The sequence below is a fragment of the Panulirus ornatus genome, chromosome 42 (genome assembly GCF_036320965.1).
Source record: "Panulirus ornatus isolate Po-2019 chromosome 42, ASM3632096v1, whole genome shotgun sequence".
Classification (NCBI taxonomy): Eukaryota; Metazoa; Arthropoda; class Malacostraca; order Decapoda; family Palinuridae; genus Panulirus; species Panulirus ornatus.
Window position 1 is genome coordinate 4,418,803 of NC_092265.1, and position 20,597 is coordinate 4,439,399.

General features: G+C 46.0%; 1 protein-coding gene across 1 annotated transcript in view; it reads right to left on the bottom strand.

Annotated features, from left to right (window-relative positions):
* Positions 1-18,161, bottom strand: part of LOC139761852 (uncharacterized) — a 62,052-nt gene extending 43,891 nt beyond the window's left edge. The window contains exon 1 of the mRNA XM_071686385.1: positions 17,983-18,161. The gene's annotated coding sequence lies outside the window, so the exon portion shown is untranslated. The remainder of the gene's footprint in view (positions 1-17,982) is intronic.
* Positions 18,162-20,597: the final 2,436 nt, after the last annotated feature.

Below are 20,597 nucleotides of genomic sequence, written 5' to 3' on the forward strand. Positions count from 1 at the left end.
ATATATATATATATATATATATATATATATATATATATATATATATATATATATATATATATAAAGAGGGAAGAGAGAAGACTGACGGAGGAAGGTGTTGATCCAGTGAGACCTACCTGACGAGGGAGCCGACGTCATATACGAGTTGACGTCAGGGATGAATTCCCCTCACTCGGGCGTCACCCAGCAACACCAAACGTCCTCCACCAATAACAACCGGCATCCAGGAACATCTGCCACACCTAACAAGGTCTTCCTACACACACCTTGCAACACCAGACAGCACCTAGAGACATCTAGCGAGTACGAAGTGGCGCCGAGCACCAATTCGAGGGACCTAGAGACCGCCTGGAATCACCTGGCGAATCCGAACGACACCTTAAAAGTCTCCTATAGCTCCCTAATAGCACTTAGAAATACTATTAAGCATGCACAGGCTCCTAGCATGTTTTGAATAGGTTTTGAATCCCTTAGATCACCCTTAGAAACATATAGCGGCACCTAGGAACATTCGTCATCATCAGAGGAGTTCTAGTCACAGAGCAACTTACCAGAACCTTTAACAGTATACGAGAACACTCGACGTACGGTAACACAGAGGGAGCACCCGGCCGCATCTGGCTTCTAGAAACGCTTGAGAAGCACACCCAGGAAAGGCCTTATGGCGCCTAGGAGCATCACCCAGGAGGAAAAGCTAGCGCTTCTGAAAGGCACCCGGTAGCAGTGAGCAAGGTGTAGTCATAACACAAGAGCAGCTCTCGCTCAACCTCGGATGCTCGCGATGAACCAGGCTGCTCGACCGTGGAAGATGAGATTAATTGCTAGTTCTGCCGACAATTTAACTTAGAGAGAGAGAGAGAGAGAGAGAGAGAGAGAGAGAGAGAGAGAGAGTTGCTATCCACGGCGTCTTCCTGATATACACGGTGAAGAAATGTCTTCTTTTTTCCCACAACAATAACAACAGCAAATGAAAATGGATGACTTCAGAAATATGAAGCCATTTTGGTCCCACAACGCAGGTCCCTGGAAGACAACGAAAAGGTGTGGGACCTCATTTCCCTGACGATTGGAAGAGAAAGAAAAACAGTGTGGCTTTTTATGTAACGCGCGTGGTTGATAACGAGTGCTAGATAATGGGAGATTTCTGTAACTAATAAAACGCAGTGTTCAGTAACTACTTAACGCAGTTTCTACACAAACGCTCAATCTAGAATCTTACTAGTATTTTGTATTATTTAAGATACATAAATGAGGGACGAACAACACCATAGAGTTTATGTGCATCTGTTTATATCAACATCTTCCTCTTGCCGTCCAGATAACTATCTATCTATCGAACAAGTGCTGGCAGAATACATTTAAGAATCCATATATACCTTTATCATTTATGGTAAAAAAAACGTTGTGGTTCTTTTAATGACTCCATCGATTGGAAGGGAAAATGATGAAGAATTTTAAGTTCAGTGTCTGCTTCCAAGATGCGGAGATTCACGAATGTTTCGTGTGTGTGTGTGTGTGTGTGTGTGTGTGTGTGTGTGTGTTGTGTGTGTGTGTGTTCAAGCATTTTCCAGATGTCCTGCACGTACGCTGAGACAAACGTCGTGGATTACATCAGAGTTCTTGAGCTTGAAACCCAAAGTGCGGTTGGAGGGTGGGGTGCTTCCTCCTTCAGCAGTGAGCCTTTTCAGCCTTGTTGATTTGAGATGGACGGTACAGCCGAGGTCTCAGATTTTGGGCTGAACATTTCCTTTTTTTTACCAGAAGTCATGATCACATTACCAGAAGGACCTGCTTAAGGTGTCAGTGTGGCACAGACTCGTAGATTGGTGACGTGCTGGGCATAATTGAATCGGACCGACCGGCGCTGTGACCCAGAACCACACAAACCTTCCCGCATCCAGTTGACAATCCGACCAGTGAGTGACATCTCCCGGACGCGTTATAGCATCATCCCTCTCGATACATCCTGAGGGCCGGCAGCTCCGGAAGTGTGGTGTGATAAGAGTCTGTAATCCATCACTCAACGTTGCCAGAAGATGGCTCTGGCTGAGGAGCTTAACGCACCTCAGCCATCCGAAGCGGCTCTTCGAACCAGTGAACCTTCTGCTATTACTATCGAGAATCCTAGTTCATTCCCTGATATTATGGATGCTTCTGCCTCGACGTAAGGGGAATCCTTGCGTGAAAAAAAGGGTCTTTTAAGTCCAGCTCAAGAGTCGCGCGAGTGCAGGCACGCACGCATTCCTTTAAGAACATTATTACCTTTAAAGCCATCGCTCGACCTGCGTTTGCCAGGCAACCCAGTCTGGCTCGCTTTAACACACACACGCCTTTGCCTGACGGCGAAAGGCACCTTGCTGATCCCTGTTTGGGGATGCTGCTGCTGCCACCACCACCACCACCACCTCCGCCAGCTGTAGTGTTGCACCTACAACGAGTTAGAGTTCCCAAAGTGTCCCAATTGCCAGGGTTCCCGACATGTGTGCTGGTGTTTTCCTGTCGTAGTTTTAAGAATAGCGTATGAGAAGGCAGAAGCCGCATCTGTATATTCACAGCTGAATCCTAAGTATAAGAGATGCAAGCGACGTTAACGAGTCTACCATAACTACAGTTCTGAAAAGATGCTTGTAGGATACAAGTTCGCGCCCCTACTTTGTATCGTGTGTTTGGCAGCGTCATTACGGCAGCACAGGAGGGAGGAGTCACGTACAGCTACAACAGTAACACTGCATTGTGTATGTGCATTGAGTGCTTGGCAGTATTGTTACGGCAACACAGGAAGAGTCACCTACCATCTGCAACAGTATATTGCCTCGTGTATCTTCCCGTTTAATTAAGACAGCAAGGGAATGAAGTACTGACTGTAATATGTATATGACATCATGCACCTGGCAGCGCTGTTATGATAATACTGGAAAAGGTCACGTACAGCTACAGTAGTCTATGACCTTGACCAACGAGCTATTGACCTCATAATCACCAGAGACTCTCCTGATAGTACGAGTCTTGAATTAATTGACTCTTAACAACGGTTGAAGAATCGTAAGAGTAGATATCGCTCGGTCTATCAGCGATCTGTTGACGCTGGCATATAAGCAGCCTCCCGCCCAGTTAGACACCTCGATTACCTTGCAGGGGAGGGGTAGGGGTCTAATTACCCTGCAGGTGGTAGTTAATTAACCACACCAGGCGGGATTCATAATGGCCTAAGCCGTCTACTGTAGGTGCAGCCAACTACGCTACAAGTAAGGGTAATTGGATGATTACGTCTCTTAGTCATAGTTTATGCTGTGGGGTTCATTGTGGGGAAGGGGGTGGTGCAAGTAGGTGAGAGGGGTGTCAGTGGGTGGTGTAACTAGGCGAGGGGAAGGTCACCTGGGATGCAGGAAGGGTAAGGGGAGCAGTGGGTGGTGTAGTAGAAGCTTTGAGCTGAGGGAGGAGAGGTTTTGAGCTGAGAGAGGAGAGGTTTTGAGCTGATAGAGGAGAGGTATTGAGCTGAGGGAGGAGAGGTATTGAGCTGAGAGAGGATAGGTATTGAGCTGAGAGAGGAGAGGTTTTGAGCTGAGAGAGGAGAGGTTTTGAGCTGAGAGAGGAGAGGTTGTGGGCTGAGAGAGGCTGTGTGTAAACAAGAGGAAGGAGTCAAGAGGAGATGATGAAGATGATGTTGATAAATGGGAAAATGAAAAACGAACCAAAAAAAAAAAAGGGAAACTCGAGATATATTCTCTTAGGGTCGCTCCTTTACATCCACGGAGTGAGAGGACTGAGTGAGAGTTGTTCGCCTCGTTAGCTAGATAAGTAAGAGGCTCTGGGAGTGACCGAACGCCCAGGATGTGGAGTGAGAGTAACGACAGCGGAGGAGAGAGTGAGTGTGAGTGAGTGAGAGCGAATCTGGCAATAAAGGGAGAGTGATGACCTTGTGTGTAGACGTGAGGTGGGAGCGGAGGGAGAGGCATGAGACAGTGAGGGTGGGCTGGACGTGCTTAAGGGAAGAGGTGCAGGAAACCCTCCCTCTCGCTCGAGCAGGGAGGTGGAGGGAGATTACTAGATGGGCTGGGCTGGGATGGGACGCCCAGGAACTAACACCGACAAATTGAAACTTGTGGACGTTGGAGAGAGAGAGAGAGAGAGAGAGAGAGAGAGAGAGAGAGAGAGAGAGAGAGAGAGAGAGAGAGCGTAGGAGAGGGTGCCACTCACCGTGGGGGGAGAGGGGCAGCAGCCACCGAAGTCAGCGCTGCGTAAAAAGGCCTTTCTGCCCCTCCCATCACCGTCTTGTTAAATCCACCCAAGACAACGTGGCAGAATGTATCCTCCCGTGGACACCTCGAGCCTAGAATGTGCAGGGAAGGTGGAGGGTGTATGTTGCGAAGACGCTTGTGTGTGCATAAGATGTGTCTAGAAGGCGCATGCGTGCGTACGATGTGTCTCGGATATGCAGACGATGTGTCTTGGTTGTGAATACGATGTGTCTGGAAGGCGCATGCGTGCATACGATGTGTCTGGGATGTGTAAACGATGTGTGTCTGTAAAGTACCATTGTGCCTACAATGTGTCTGGGATGAGCTGTTGCGCCTCGAACGCGTCTGGGATGAACAGACTTCCCTACATGTCCGTGTCTCACCGCCACATCAACACTGTTACGGACAAGGATTGAAACCTCTCGCCCGCCTCTCCTGTTGTGTGCCTCCTCACCTGCCAATCAGAAAAGTTATTCGATTTATCACTGTCTGTCTTCCTCCCTCCCTTCCCTCACCTCCCTCAGTCCCTGTACGGTAGAGTACAAGGACAGTGACTTTACTTCCGGGTGTCTCTTTATATGTATGAATGTGTACCACCGTGTGTGTGTGTGTGTGTGTGTGTGTGTGTGTGTGTGTGTGTGTCTTTGTGACATAGCACAATTGTAATGTATTTCCTTTACCTTTTTAGAATTTATGTGTCGGGCTTAAACATTTTTTTTTATTTCCTGACGTTTATTTTTTTTTTTTCTGTTATGCTTATTACATGGGAATTCGAAGCACAACAGCAGAATTATTCCATGAGGCTCACAGTAACAAGAGTAAAATTAACATAATTCGATTCAGTCTGACAATATTAGTATATTGTACGTATTATGTTAAATACGGTTTATGCATTATGTTAAATATGGATTATGCATTATGTTAGATATGGATTATGCATTATGTTGAATTATATTTTCATTACCAGACACCGTTGATAATCCATTCTGTACCCTACGTGCATATCGGGACTTTAAATGTATTTCGTATCTTTAGAATCATTTTGTAATGACCTGCTAGTGACCCTTTCGATCATCTGTTGGATATTAATATCGTCTTCTGCGTCTAGATTATCAGCTGACGTCACGGGTAAATTATCAGAGAGTGTGTGTGATTGGTTGGTTATTTGGGCTTTAAGCCAATCACTTTCCAGGGGGTGATTAAGGCCGTCAGTTTCACGTTGTCTCAATTTGATATTGTCTAGACTCATGCCAATCACCATTATTTCAATAACAACAGAACGAGTGATTAAAAAAAAAAAGAAGAATTATGGAAAACATGATTATTTTCGTGTTTTTCATAACAAAAACACGAGCCTGTGTGTAACTGAGGAACCCACATCACCTGAGGTATTCTTGCCTCTGGTCACTATGATAGATTTCTCGTTTTCTTTCTGTAATAGTACCTTCTGGAGTCGTCACCAGAGCTCCTCGTTTGTTATTACTGCGTTTAGAAACCATTCCGTGAGTTCGTTTTACAAGTGTTTACAAAAGTCGTCGCCTGGGGTTCACTCGTTGCATTGTCGTCCTATGTTTAAAAAATCCATCCGATGCCATTCATTTTTTTCTTATAGTATGTTCAAGAGTTGTTACTTGAGCTACACGTCCTTGTTCCTGTGTTTAAAATTCATACCAAGTAATATTTTTTTTTTTCTTTTATGGAGTACATTCAAGAGTTGTTAGCGGAGTTGCTCCTGTGTTTAAAATCGATCCATTGCATTCTTTTTATAGTATCTTGAAGGGACTGTTACCGGGGGGGGCCTCACTCCTCGTTCATCCTATATTCAGAAATTCCTCCGTGCCCCAGCACTGCTCGCCCTGACCTTCTCCCGGAGCCTTCTAAGACTCATGAATTATTCTGTGTGGAGGAAATGCCAGCCAGGCTTGACCCTCTGCCTCCGCCTCAAGGTCCTCCTCCACCCGAGTGTTGTCCTTCACCAGACGTCCCTCTCTACTGAAGGGTCAGGCGGACAAGAGAGTATAGGAACGCACTCACCATCACAGAGCATAGCAACACACTCACCCATGCACACCATAGCAACACACTCACGCTTACTAAGCGGTGTGTGTTTGCAAGGAGAGAGAGAGAGAGAGAGAGAGAGAGAGAGAGAGAGAGAGAGAGAGAGAGAGTGTTATAAAAAGAAGCCTCTGGCTACTACACAACAGGATTATAATTCATTCATTCATAATTACCTTCGTTAAGTAGTGTGATTCATTTCGACGGTGACCGCATGTCTTCATACAATTCAGTTCTGATGTTGTTTTTTTTTTCTTATTCATTCATAAATCCAAGTCGAGACCGAAGCAAGAGGATTGGTAGCAGCACGTCGCCCCATGTATACCACATCGCTCCAATTCGTTCTATCCCATGCACCCTTCTCATACTCCGAGATGTTCAGGCCTCGATAACTCGGAACGTATTTCACCCCAACCTTCCATTTCTTCTCAGCTTCCTCGCTTTTCCCTCACTCCCTCCACTTCTGACGCATGTATCCTCTTGACTTTAAAGTACGTCTCTATTCGCTCATCCTCTCCACATAAGCAGATCATTTCAGTAAACCTTTCTCAGTCGTACTTGGCTTACTCCTACACCTCTCTATTTTACCGTCGTTCCTTGCTTGATATACCTTCCTGAAACACGTATGGCTCTAAAGCGTTTCATCTCTAACACATCCATCCTCCGCCGATCTTTTTCTACATAGGTCCCTCGCCTCGCATCCATACAACACCGTCGGGGCTACTATACCATCACACATACCCATCTTATCCGTCACACACGTTGACTTCTCTTTCCACACGTTCCTCATCGCTCCTGTAGTCCCATCCGTGGCCATGTCGAACCACTCCCAGGTACGTAAAACACTGCTACGTCCTCCTGGTTTGTCTCCAGTTAGACTTCCCAGTTTCGACCAACTTGCGTGCATGGGTTGGAATGAATTGGAGCGATATGGTGTACGTTCAAGTCAGTGGACCGAACCGGAGGGTATTAATTTGTCTGGGGAAGCTCAGCAATGGTCTGTGGGGCTTAACTCTTAATAGGAGGCTCTGTATTCAGAGCATTTAGACATGATAGCTAGGGAGAGACTTTGATCAAAATGGGGCCAGTTTTGGTCTATTCTTGGTGCTGCCTCGCACTTTCCTTTATTACTTTTTTCTACATATATCCTCCTCCTCCTCCTCATTCTTCTTCTTCCTCTTCTTCTTCTTCTTCTTCCTCTTCTTCTTCTTCTTCTTCTTCTTCTTCTTCTTCTTCTTCCTCTTCTTCTTCTTCTTCTTCTTCTTCTTCTTCTTCTTCTTCTTCTTCTCCTCTTTCTCCTCTTCTGCGACGAGACTCAACAGGACCCTCTCTCATTGTTACCACTCTCGAAATTACCCCACAGTCAAGCCTCGTCCCCCACCATCAGCCGAGCAACAGCTTCCCTCCCCCCAACCCCCTCTAGACCCTCGCGTCGTCACCACACCCACCACAATCACCACCACCGCTACCACCAGCCACCACCATCTACCACCATCGGCATCAACCACCACCATCATTACCAGCTACGCTCACTGCGTATACGCCGAAACGACTCTCTGGTTAAACCACATTTAGAATACGCTGTTCACTTCTGGTCACCAGACTTGATCAAAGAGATCGAGAAAAATTAGAACAGATTCGGAGAAGAGCAACAAAATTCACTCCATCATTACAAAAAAAAAAAGAGTCGTCCTGTTTCAAGAGGGATAAGAAATTTTTACAGTCACTTGTTTCAACTTGAAAAATTTTATTTTTGCCGTTCCAGATCTGAGGAAGCTCCTCCTCCTCCTCCTCCTCCCTACGAGGAAAGCCCTCTTCATCCTTTCATACTTTCCTATAAAACATCCATGGCGGTATATTTCCACCGTACAGCCAGCATGGTGGTCCTTCTCAGCCATTTATTTCTTCTTTAATCCTACCGGCTATTGAACCGGAGGGAGAGTGGGTGGGGTTGGGAATGTGCTCTCTCTCTCTCTCTCTCTCTCTCTCTCTCTCTCTCTCTCTCTCTCTCTCTCTCTCTCTCTCTCTCTCTTACCTGAGGAACACCATCTTCTACCTGCCCTCCACCCCGCCCCCCCCCACTCCGTCTCCCTATCCTTGCGATGATCAATACGGGGGGAGGGGAAGGGGGGGGGTGTTTGGCCCATTAAACCCGACGGTCATATTGATCTTTGGGAGATCTGGCCACAAGGTCGATACTCGCCTGCTGATCCCGGGATTAAAGTGGGGCGAAAATGCGATTGGTTGGGACACAGAGGTTCTTAAGAGGACGCCTGAGAGGGAGATGGTGGGTGTGGGGGTGTCGAACCCGCGGCCTCTGTAAAAAGGATTGCCACAGGGAAGGTGTAATTGGCACTGTCTCTTGTGACAGTGAGGGCGGGCGGGGCGTAGACTCTCTCTCTCTCTCTCTCTCTCTCTCTCTCTCTCTCTCTCTCTCTCTCTCTCTCTCTCTCTCTCTCTCTCTCTCTATCTATCTATCTATCTATCTATCTATCTATCTATCAATCTGTCTGTCTCTGTCTATCTATCTGTTTATCCATCTCACCATCATTATGAAGAGATAGAATTTTCTCTCTTGTCTCGAAACGACGGGGAACCACGCAAACACGACACCCTCGGGCGAACGAGACGACGACGACCCCCCACACACCCCCCACACACACAGACCATCATCAGACGCCCCACAGGACACGACCAGCCTCAAGCCGTGGAGGCAGCGGCAACGACGGCGAGAAGCGCGACAGTGTTCGTGGAAGACGACCATTCGACCTCAAGGGAACGCGAAGGCTGAACGACACACACGGCGAATGAAAACGGCGCAAGCCCTGAGGATAACAGCTGACGCGTCTCAGGATAACAGCTGACGCGTCTCAGGATAACAGCTGATTTGTATGTTGTCGAGAATAAGATAACAGCTGACTGACTTACCTGAGGAGGAGGGTAAGATCACAGCTGACTGACTCGCTTTGGGGTAAGATAACAGTTGATTGACCTCCCTTAGGGGCAAGATAACAGCTGATAAACGCGCATGAGGATAACAGCTGATTGGCAGCTTCTTCCCGAAAGCCGATGACTATGATACCATATGAAAGAGGATTCGAACCGGGGAAGGGAGAAAGAATGGGAATATGAACAGATAGACAGACGGACAGACAGAATGATACATAGACAGTTAGACAGACTGACGGATAGGCTGACAGACAGACAGAAACACAAACAGTTAGACAGACTGACTGAGACACAGACAGACTGACCGACAGACACAGAGATAGGCAGATAGATAAAACAAGCTAACATAGATAGATAGATAGATAGAGAGAGAGAGAGAGAGAGAGAGAGAGAGAGAGAGAGAGAGAGAGAGAGAGAGAGGAGAGAGAGAATTGGCCAGGCAGGTGATACATTATGTAGGCTGGCGGCTCCAGCCTCCCCAACAATTGCGTGTATATTTCAAAATCCGGTCAAGTTACGTAGAGCCTGGACCATCTGTAGGGTGGAGTGGGGGGGCACGATCATCATCATCATCATCATCAACAATATTCATCATCATCATTATCGTCATCATCATTATCATACTCAACAAAGGTAGTAATAGTAGTAGTAGTAGTAGTAGTGATAGTAGTAGTGGTAGTAGTAGTAGTGATAGTAGTAGTGGTAGTAGTAGTAGTGATAGTAGTAGTGGTAGTAGTAGTAGTGGTAGTAGTAGTAGTAGTAGTAGTAGAAGTAGTAGTGGTGGTAGTAGTAGTAGTGATAGGAGTAGTGGTAGTACTAGTAGTGGTGGTAGTAGTAGTAGTGGAAGTAGCAGTAGTGGTAGTAGTGGAGGTAGCAGTAGTAAGAACAGCAGCAGCAGCAGTTATAAGAACAGTAGCAACAGTAGCAACAATAGCAGCAGCAGTAGCAGCAGCAGCAGTAGCAGCAGCAGTAGCAGCAGCAGCAGTAGCAGCAGCAGTAGCAGCAGTAGCAGTAGCAGCAGCAGCCGTAGCAGCAGCAGTAGTATGCTCAGGTCAAGTCAGCTGCGTGTTGCAGTCACCCGCTGGTTTTGGATGACTCGTTCCTCTTCGTGTTGGTCACCTTTAATGCCCACCGCTCCTATCCACCTCCCAAGTCATCCGCCTCCCTTTTGGCCTTTTACCCTTTGTTTGCAGACCTTCGTCAGGTGGTTCTCATCCCTTCGTCAAAGTAGATTTTTCTCGCTTTCCCCCATTGTGTGAAGTAGTCCTTCATCTCTGTCATCGGGTTCTTCTTATCCTTCGGCGGGAGAGAGAGAGAAGTCCCCTACAACAAGTGTTTCTCCACTTAGTGAAGGATCTTCCAACCCCTTCGTCATATATTGCTTCGCTCTTCTTCAGGTATACCGCGCCTTCTTTACGTAGCTTTCCCTTTTTCGTCAAGGAGTTCCATCCTCCTTCGCCCGTGGTTGAACCCCTTTACCAGAGAGCGTCCCTCCTGCCATGCAGTGAACCCCCCTACATACAGACGGGTTCATCCCTTCGTCAGAGAGTTCTTGTCATCACGAAGTCCTCTTCTTCATCAGATGGTTCTCTGCCTGTTCATGAGGTAATTCTCTTCTCCTCCTCCTCCATCTTGAGGTGCTCCAGTCTCTCCTTCTTCTCCTCCTCCTCCTTCTTCTTCTCCTCCTCCTCCTCCTCCATCATGAGGTGCTCTAGTCTTCGTCAGGTGACTCTCCTTGCTCCTAAGAATTCCATGACCATGAACTGGTCCTGTGTAGATGTGAGGGAAGAAAGTTTTCCTCCTCAGGGATGAGACGTCTAATTCTGTCTATGTATTCCTGGCAGACCTTCCACCCTAGCCGCCTCACTTGGCTCCTCAGCAAACTCCTAATCCTCACCAACACCTGATTATTCCTCTTCTTTATTCGCTACAGTGTTTCTCAACGTCCTTTTCTTAATGTTGCGAAGGCTGATTCGTGTCTCCTTGTGTCAGTATTTATCGTTTATCTATCGCAGAGAGTTGCATATGCACGACCACAGCGTCAGTAACACGCGCACTCTCTCTCTCACACACACACACACACACACACACACACACACACACACACACACACACACACACACACACAACCCCACTCAAAGATATTTTAACTCCTGCTGTTGTGCTTGGCAGTGTCATTACTGGGTGAACCCACTCGTGGCAGATTATACGCTACAGCGGCACACAGAGAGCATCACGCACACCCTCCACAAAAGAAGACACTCCCCCCCAACCCCACCTCCGCTGCAGCGCTACACACTCCCCCAGCAGCTACGTCAAGCCTTATCTCGATGTAAGGAGGTTCCTTGGAACAAAGTGGGCTCCTTGCTCGGCGCTCCCTCAGCCTCCCACCGCAGACTCGACCTCCTGCGCTCAGTTATGCACTAATACTATTATTTCTCATTCGGTTTTTCCCCTCCTTCCACTCTGGACACCAGCCTTCACGTCTCTCCTTTATGATAGACAGACTTTCTTCCGTTTTCCTTTGCAATGATATATTCTTTACCCCCTAGCGACCTAAGCTAGGCTTAGTCAATTTTGAAATTACTTTCCTCTCATTGTATCTTTTATCTTTCCTTATCTGCAGTCTCCGTACTTTCACTATCTTCACTTACTCCAGCATCATCAACATTGTACACATTTTCGTCGTTTTGCCAAGAGGAGCGAGACACCATTTGCTTCTACCCATGGTTGCGTCGGATACAGCGCGTTGTGCACCGCATTACAGTTAACGCTCTTGTATTTCACAGTCCATTCCCTTCCCCGACACAAAGAATCATGGCTTTGCCCTCGTTCCAATTTGTGTATGTGCCTCGCCATTGGCAGTTAAATGCCCTTTGTGTCTGACACAGTTCACTGTGGAAGCCCATTGCAATTTCAGAGAACGAGGTTTCTACTTGTCCTACCTCCCTCTTGTTCTGCACAGACATTATTCCCTTTCCCTTCGTTGCCGTGGGGTCTGTCACAGTGTAGAGGCTGGTGGTGATGGTCCGCGTCCTATACATCTGTCACTATGGAGGCTAGTGATGATGGTCCGCGTCCAAGGGATCTGTCACTATGTGGAGACTGGTGATGGTCCGCGTCCCAGGGATCTGTCAACACGCATGGCTGGTGATGGTCCGCGTCCAAGGAGACCCCTTATGTCACTGGTAAAGGGAAAGGTTTTGAAAGGCGAAAGGAATGCCTTCGAAATATTCGGCTATAGTCCCGCTCAAAGATCTGCGTTCTTCGCCTGACCATTTCATTTCCCTACCATTTCCATCTAGGACTGTTTACAATACATAACGTCAAAGTTACACTATTATGGTAAATACGTGGTTCAGTGTTAAGTTCAAAATACTTGGGATATATCCCTCTGAACCCGCAATATTATCAGATTCATAAATTGTTCAATGTTGACTTCAAAATACGTGGAATATCTCCTTCTTAGCCCAGAATGTTATCAGAATCTTAAAGATCTACTAGATATGCCGGCATAGGAAAGTGATATTCTAACCCAGTCTTTAAACCAGATCATCACAGGTAATAAGCGAGTGTAAAATGCCTTAATTAGATTAACTCTTATTATTTCCATCTTTCGTTTTCGACGTTCAAGTACAATTAGTGACAGTAGGGCTCTGGGCGAGGGGGTTATTATCTCTGTGATTCGCTTTCTTATATAAGGTCAGGATGGAAATGAGGGTAAAAGACATTGCTTTAGCGAGTCTTTTATTCTTTATCTTATCTAATTATTGGTTCTGATTCTCCGAGTTATTAAGTTTACCTTCCCCTCTCTCTCTTTAAGTCACGCCATTTCTCCTGACCCTCTCGCTTTGATTTATCTCCACCCTCCACTGGACACCCTTTTCTTAATCACATCATTTTGCCTTTTCTCTTTCCTCCTCCTCCTCCGTCCGAATGTTCCAGCCCCCGTAATCCCTTTAGATCCCAGTAATTATTATCTTTCTTCTTGTCTCCTCCTTCTGCAACCACAGGTCCTCCAAGACAACGACGTCTCTCTCTCTCTCTCTCTCTCTCTCTCTCTCTCTCTCTCTCTCTCTCTCTCTCTCTCTCTCTCTCTCTCTCACACACACACACACACACACACACACACACCGTACACACCCGCTCGATACCTCCTCCTCCTCCTCCTCCTCCTCCTCCTCCTCCTCCTCCTCCTCCAGGTTTCCCTCCAGCACCAGCCTTCCTCACGACCTTTGCTGCTGCTGCTTTTCGTCGTGACCAACACCGTGAACACCTGACCTGCTAGCCATCAGATATCCACCACACCGACGTGAATTCTCCTGACCTGACACACACACACACACACACACACACACACACACACACGTGTATACATGATACATACATACATACAGGGCTGAAATATGAGGCTACGCGAGTGTAAACCTCCCTCCCCGTAACATATTCCCTGCGTGTCGTAGAAGGCGACTAAGAGGATGGGGGAGCGGGTGGCTGGAAATCCTCCCTCCCTGTATTACTTTCCAAAAGAAAGAACAGAACAAGGAGCTAAGTAAGGCGTTTTCCCTCTCTCAGTCTCTGTCATCTGCTCTTGGCGATACCTCTCTCACTCGGGAAATGGCGAGTATTTGTAAGAAAGAAAAAAAATACATAACTATAATCAGATAACAATAATCCTGTATGATTATTTAAAGACATTACCATGGACTAATGATTAAGTGAAGTCCATAAACAAAATTATTATTCTCTGAAACACCGGTATTGTAAATGCTAGGGTTCGCTTTTTATAAGAGTATTTATCTTTATTTTACGTGATAAATGAGAGATGTACGGCACATTCAAAGCAACAAAGCCAACAGTTATTACGAAATGGTTATAAAGATCGTACTCGTATGACAATGACATTAATTGCCTCGCTGATTAATTGGCAGACGTTACTAGGACCGAGTCTCACACATGTATATACAGATATATACAGGGCATCATGGAGGCTCTGTGCTACATTATAAGGACAATTCTGGGGAAATTTGGGATCCAGAGTTCACACATGTATAGTGTGTCTCGTCGGGTCTACAGCTCGAGAGAGTCAGAAATATGTGAACACATGTAGATGTTTGTGTGAAGTTCGTATGCATGGTTCAAACAGAACGCGAAAGATATAATATATATATATATATATATATATATATATATATATATATATATATATATATATATATATATATATATATATACTAAGGACATATTATTCGAGATATATGCAAGACAGCTTTATGAGCAGTGTCATTGTTTAGCCCTTCATATTAATTACTAAAGAGGATTTGACATTACTGGACCTCTGACATTCAAGATAAGCTGAAGTTCTTTGTTACGTCCACTTGGAGTATCATTTGCCAACTGGGCTTGATAAAAGCCTCCACAAGAGGAACAAAAGGGGAGGAGGACTGTATTGATGATTAAACGTTGTTTTTGCACTGCCCTGCGACCCGCGGTGAAAGGCCATGACGAGAATGATTGGAAAACAAAACTTAATTAGAAAGACAATTAAAGTGTATTTGAAAACATATATTAACGAGGATTTTTTTTTTTTCATTTCTTTTTTACCTCTAACATATGATGAAAGGCAAATGTAAAGGGGAAAATTGGAGAGGAGCGCTTTTTATCCCAGTGAAACATAAGCCAGATATGTTTTACAGGTTTAAGAATCATTTTTCAAATGTAAGGATAAACCAAAGGAATAGAATTTACAATTGACATACCCAGGCTGTTTCCGCTCAACGCACAGCCTCTCGCTAGATCTCTATCTAAGAATCACTCGTGTCCTTCTGTTTCACTATATGAAGGAAAACATAAAACACGCTACAACTCACCTCAGTAACGACATAAACGCCACAATTCACCCCAGTAACGACATAAACGCCACAATTCACCCCAGTAACGACATAAACGCCACAATTCACCCCAGTAACGACATAAACGCCACAATTCACCCCAGTAACGACATAAACGCCACAATTCACCCCAGTAACGACATAAACGCCACAATTCACCTCAGTAACAACATAAGCCCGTCCTCCACACGCGCCACATAACATCACAAAGGCATTTTCCCTCCAAAAAAGGAGCTGGATGTAGTTGGTATAGATGAAGTGATTATTTCTATTGTGAGTCAGCCGTTTCATCTATACATGTGGCTCCATTTCTTGCGTCTATAGGGGTAGGGTTATTGCTTCCTCCTCCTCCTCCTCCTCCTCCTCCTCCATCCGTTGTATGAGCCAGCAGCGGAGTGGCAGCTCTTTGAGTAGGCTCGCGTCTCAATGAATACATACTCCTGGCATTACCTCTCGTCAACCATCCTTCTGTTTTTTTTTTTTTCTACGTCTCGTTGTTGCTACTCTCTCTCTCTCTCTCTCTCTCTCTCTCTCTCTCTCTCTCTCTCTCTCTCTCTCTCTCTCTCTCTCTCTCTCGCTCTCTCTCTTCCTAGCTAGCAAGTGGGTCATTCTCTCCCCGACTAGCAACGAACCGCACTCTCCCCCAAACCTGCAAAGGTCCCTCTTTCCCCAACCTGTGAGGGGGGCGGGCGGGGAGACACACTATCATACTCACTCTTTTTCTTCAGAACATTATTTTTTTCCCCCCCAACCTCCGATCTACACGGCATTTTTCGTGACCCGTATCTTCATAAGCGTTTAATGGTAATGTGAGCCGTGGGAGTGTTAGTCGGATGGTTACGTGAAATTCGTCGTTCTTTTTCAAAATGAAGATGAATACATATATATCTCAATACATATGTATGTATACACACACACACACACACACACACACACACACACACACACACACACACACACATACACACACATAATCCAAAAGGGTTAAGAAGGTGATCCCAGACTGAAGCTGAGAGAGAGAGAGAGAGAGAGAGAGAGAGAGAGAGAGAGAGAGAGAGAGAGAGAGAGAGAGAGAGGATTGCTGGTTAGGGAGTGAGCGAGACTTGCTAGTTGAGTGAGATAATGACATTTGCTGCTTGGGAAGAGAGGTGCTGCTGCGCTCGCTCGTTGGGGAGATGAGCTTCTGCACTCGCTGGTTAGGGAAGGATGCTGCTGCACTCGCTAGTTAGGGAGAGGAGCTGCTGCACTCGCTAGTTGGGGAAGGGAGCTGCTGCACTCGCTAGATGGGGAGAGAAGAGCTGCTGCACTCGCTAGTTGGGGAGAGAGAAAGCCACACACGCAAGTTGCGGATGAAAAGGCCAATTAAACTGGATGTTTTTTTCTTTTTGAAGTGACGAACTGATTCCCTGCCATCTCTCTCTCTCTCTCTCTCTCTCTCTCTCTCTCTCTCTCTCTCTCTCTCTCTCTCTCTCTCTCTCTCTCTCTCTCTCTCTTCCATTCAGCCAATGCTGAGCTTTGGCAATGAATAGATGATCAGCTTGAGCTGGTAACGGGACAAAGAAGCTTGGATCAAAGTGAGATTTGAGAGATATATATGGCAGCGTATGCCAGAGTGAAGAGCAATATTCAGGACGAGCCTGAGTGAGCTTCAGTGATGCTGGTGTGGAGGAATATTCAGGTTTGGCCAGAGTGAACTGCGGTGGTACATGAGTGAAGAGGAATATCCATTTTAGGCCAGAGTGAACTTGGCTAATACTAGTGTGAAGAGGAATATTGTGGTTAGGCCCGAGTGAACTTCATGAATACTAGTGTGGAGAGGAATATTGTGGGTAGGCCAGAGTGAACTTCATGTGGAGAGGAATATATTCACGTTAGGTTAGTGAGCTTCAGCCATATTACAGGAGTGAAGAGAAATATTCACGAACAGATGGACGAAATGTAAATTATGGAAGTCAAAACTTCACAAATTTCTCTCCTTCCCTCTCGCCCTCCCTCATCAAAGAGAGATAAAAAACAAACTTTTTTTTTGGGAAGAGAAGGAATATATCACGAATGAAAGTCATCTGGAACTGAAGGAAAGACGTGAAGGAAAAAAATCCTATAACTTCAGTACGTTTAATTAATTGAAAAAAATAATGACGGGCCTGAAAAGACATCTCGAACAGAGACAAAACGCCCATAAACATATTGAAATATATAACCCCCCCCCCCCCCCACCACCACTGTCTCACAGCAGCAATACGATTAAATTAAAAGAAAAAAAATGCTCTTAAGTGTTTAAAAGTACCAAGACTGCTACCTCATGGGAATATATATATATATATATATATATATATATATATATCATAATGATTTTAACTGCAGAGTAGTGCAGTGAGAGGTGGCATGTCAGACGGTCTGAGGAGTGAGTGTATTTCGTTGTGGTGTTTTCGTAGGCTGAAGGTGTTCTTTTTTTTTAGGGTGGGGAGGGGGTGGTTGAAACTGTTACGTGTATGTGTGTAAAAATTCCCTTCTCTGTAGGCACAAGGATTTCCGAAGCCATGGAGTAAATCTATACACACACCGGGCGATCGCTATGTGCCGTCTGTGTATTTATTTTATTTACTCAAAGCGGTTGTTTCACTTTTATATTTATATGTATATATTTTTTCTTTTTAAAGTCTTCAAAAACTAGAAACAATAGACGAATCATTGACTTTCAAACTTTCATACACGTACAGGAAAATATAAATCCCATATTTCCTTAGACAAAGAGAGAGAAAAATATATACATATATCTACTCCTATATATATGTATATGTATATATGTCTACTCCTATAGCCCTATAGGGTGTAGCTGTGCTACTCACCGAAGCCATGGCAGCAGGAGTGTTGGTGCCCAGGTCTGGCTAGGAGCTGAGGAGGAGGAGGAGGAGGAGGAGGAAGCAGTCATCCAGGCAGGCAGGCAGAGGTATAGTACAAGTCCGTGGTGCGGGCCCGCGGGAGTACGTCAGTGCACCTCCGTCCACTGCCACACTCACACTGCGGCCCGCCTCCTGCCGCCCAGGCATCACACACACACACACACACACACACACACACGTCCGTCCCGCGCGTCCAGGGCTTCCACCACACCTGACTGCTAACCCATCCCCTCCTACCCCTCCCATTATTACCCTTTTCCATCGGGTTTACTGTAGGGTTTTTGGGGCGCTCATTAGTTACGGGGGGTTATTTGTCGATGTGTGGGTGTCGAGTGTGGCGTAAGGTGGTTCAAGATGTGGTGATCCGCGACTGGGGAAGGAAAGGTTGGAGGTAGGGAGTAAATATGGCGGAGATGAGGCCAACAGGTCGGCGTGAGGAAGAGCGTCTGCCTCGGGACCACCTGTGGAGTCTACCTGCAGGGGAGGGTCGTGGTGAGGGCTTCCCCCTACCCGCACCTTCTCTCTCTCTCTCTCTCTCTCTCTCTCTCTCTCTCTCTCTCTCTCTGCTGTGTCTGCATGTCTGTCGTGTGTGTGTGTGTGTGTGTGTGTGTGTGTGTGTGTGTGTGTGTGTGTGTGTGTGTGATTCCATATACGGAATCTTTCCTGTCTTGTCTGTCTTATGACTTCAGCAGCTGAGGACAGACGACAGATTCCCTTCTAACGAGGTACTTCTGGTCGTCTCGCTGACCTAAACTGACCTGACCTGACCTGCCGAGGTCTGTGCTCCTTCCCGCCACCCTCCAACTTCAGGTCATCAGTATTTCAGCGCTTCGTGTTGGGTCTGGGTCTGGGGAGGAGAGGAGTCTCGTCGGAGGGAGAGTCACGGACGACGGACTTCTTCTTCTCCACTTGGCGAGTGGAAGGAATGACCTGGCGTCTTACCCACCATCAGTGCTCCTGAGGGAGGAAGGAGGAAATACATAGTAGGGACTACGAGAGGTGAGATGGGTGTCGACACCTCCTCTGACAGGGAGGGAGGGCGTCCTAAACGTTCACTGTGTTTGAGGCCACGGAGAGGGAGACCACACAAGTTAATATTTACTGCCTTGGGGAGAAGAGGAAGCCTTACACACCCCAGGGAAGGGGATCCCGTACACCCTAGAATATTCTCTTCGCCGGGAGGACGACGACCCTTCGTCAGATTCTTACAGTTCATCCACAACGGAAGCAGATGTGCTGCATGTGTCGTCAACCGCGTGACTATGTTGTGCTCCGTACGCAAGACACAGCTGACCTCCTCGTGTCTGACGGGAGGTAAGACGGTAAAATGATCTGTCAATAAGTCCCGCCGCTGGAAAGCCACGGGATTTGGTAATGGTAGAGATCACTCGTGTTGGAGTTGAAGTGAGAGGATCAAGACGGAAGGGAAGAGGATCTTAATGCTGGTGGAGGGCGATAGAGCAACTTAGGATCATTGTGAATTTTTGTAGGATCACCGGCCACGTATGTAGCGCAAGAAGAATAAGGGCGAAAGAGAACGTTGAATGACAGACACGGGAGGTGGGAACTAGCAGCTGCAACTCTTAAGAAGTTATATGGCTACATCATACCTCAAGGCAAGCTTATGAAGACGGGAAACGCATTCTTACGTGGCGATTAACATGACTTTTTGCGGAACTTAAGCAGGTAAAAGTGACTGACAAAAAAAAAGATAGGAAAACCTAATTGAATTAGAGACATTCTTAGTAAATCCAAGGGATGTGTGTTTGATTTAAGAGATCTTGAGTTATTACTGCGAGAAGAATGGCTTTGGGAAGACATACGAGAGCACTAACTCTAGGGGGTAAAGGGATTACAGATCCTTACACTCGTATGTTGGACTCAAGAGGAGAAATGGTTCTAAAGTGGTCTGTTGAGAGACAAGAATAACGAGAGGAAGGCCACAATTCATGGTTCCTTTCAGAGAAATGTCCTGACATAGAAAAGAGAAGTAGGTGGTGTAAGAGGAGAGTCCCGTCAACTCCTGTGACACTTCAGAACATGGTGAAAGCAGATGAGTGTCACTCCATCTTATATTATGGTGTGGACATCGTGGGAGGTTGAGACATGAGGAGCTTGAAAGCCGTCTCGAGGAAGTCTGGTAAACAGACGCTCATGATGAAACTGTGTTGACTGTTTCTTAAGATACATAGGAGGAAAATGTTGACCAGAAATGCTTTGATGTGTCGAATTTACCAGGGAATCTGCAGAGGAACGGCAATGTGTGAAAAAAAAATACTCGTGAGATCAGAGTATTTCAAAGCAGAGAGAGTTTACTTAACCTTATCCTTGTCTATAAAGGTCACACAGTGTAGTTTATGAGTGTATACTTACATATTGGTCAGGCTTTCTTTCCAAACATTGGAAAATTTAGTGATGAACAGCAAATGCCTATAAAGATTACTGCACTGGATTGGATCGAATTATGTAATATTATCTGTTGGAGCTACAGGAAGAATATTGTCTATGTGAGGTCCAGGAGTTGATATAGGATTTATGTATAGAAGATGAGCTAAAAAGAA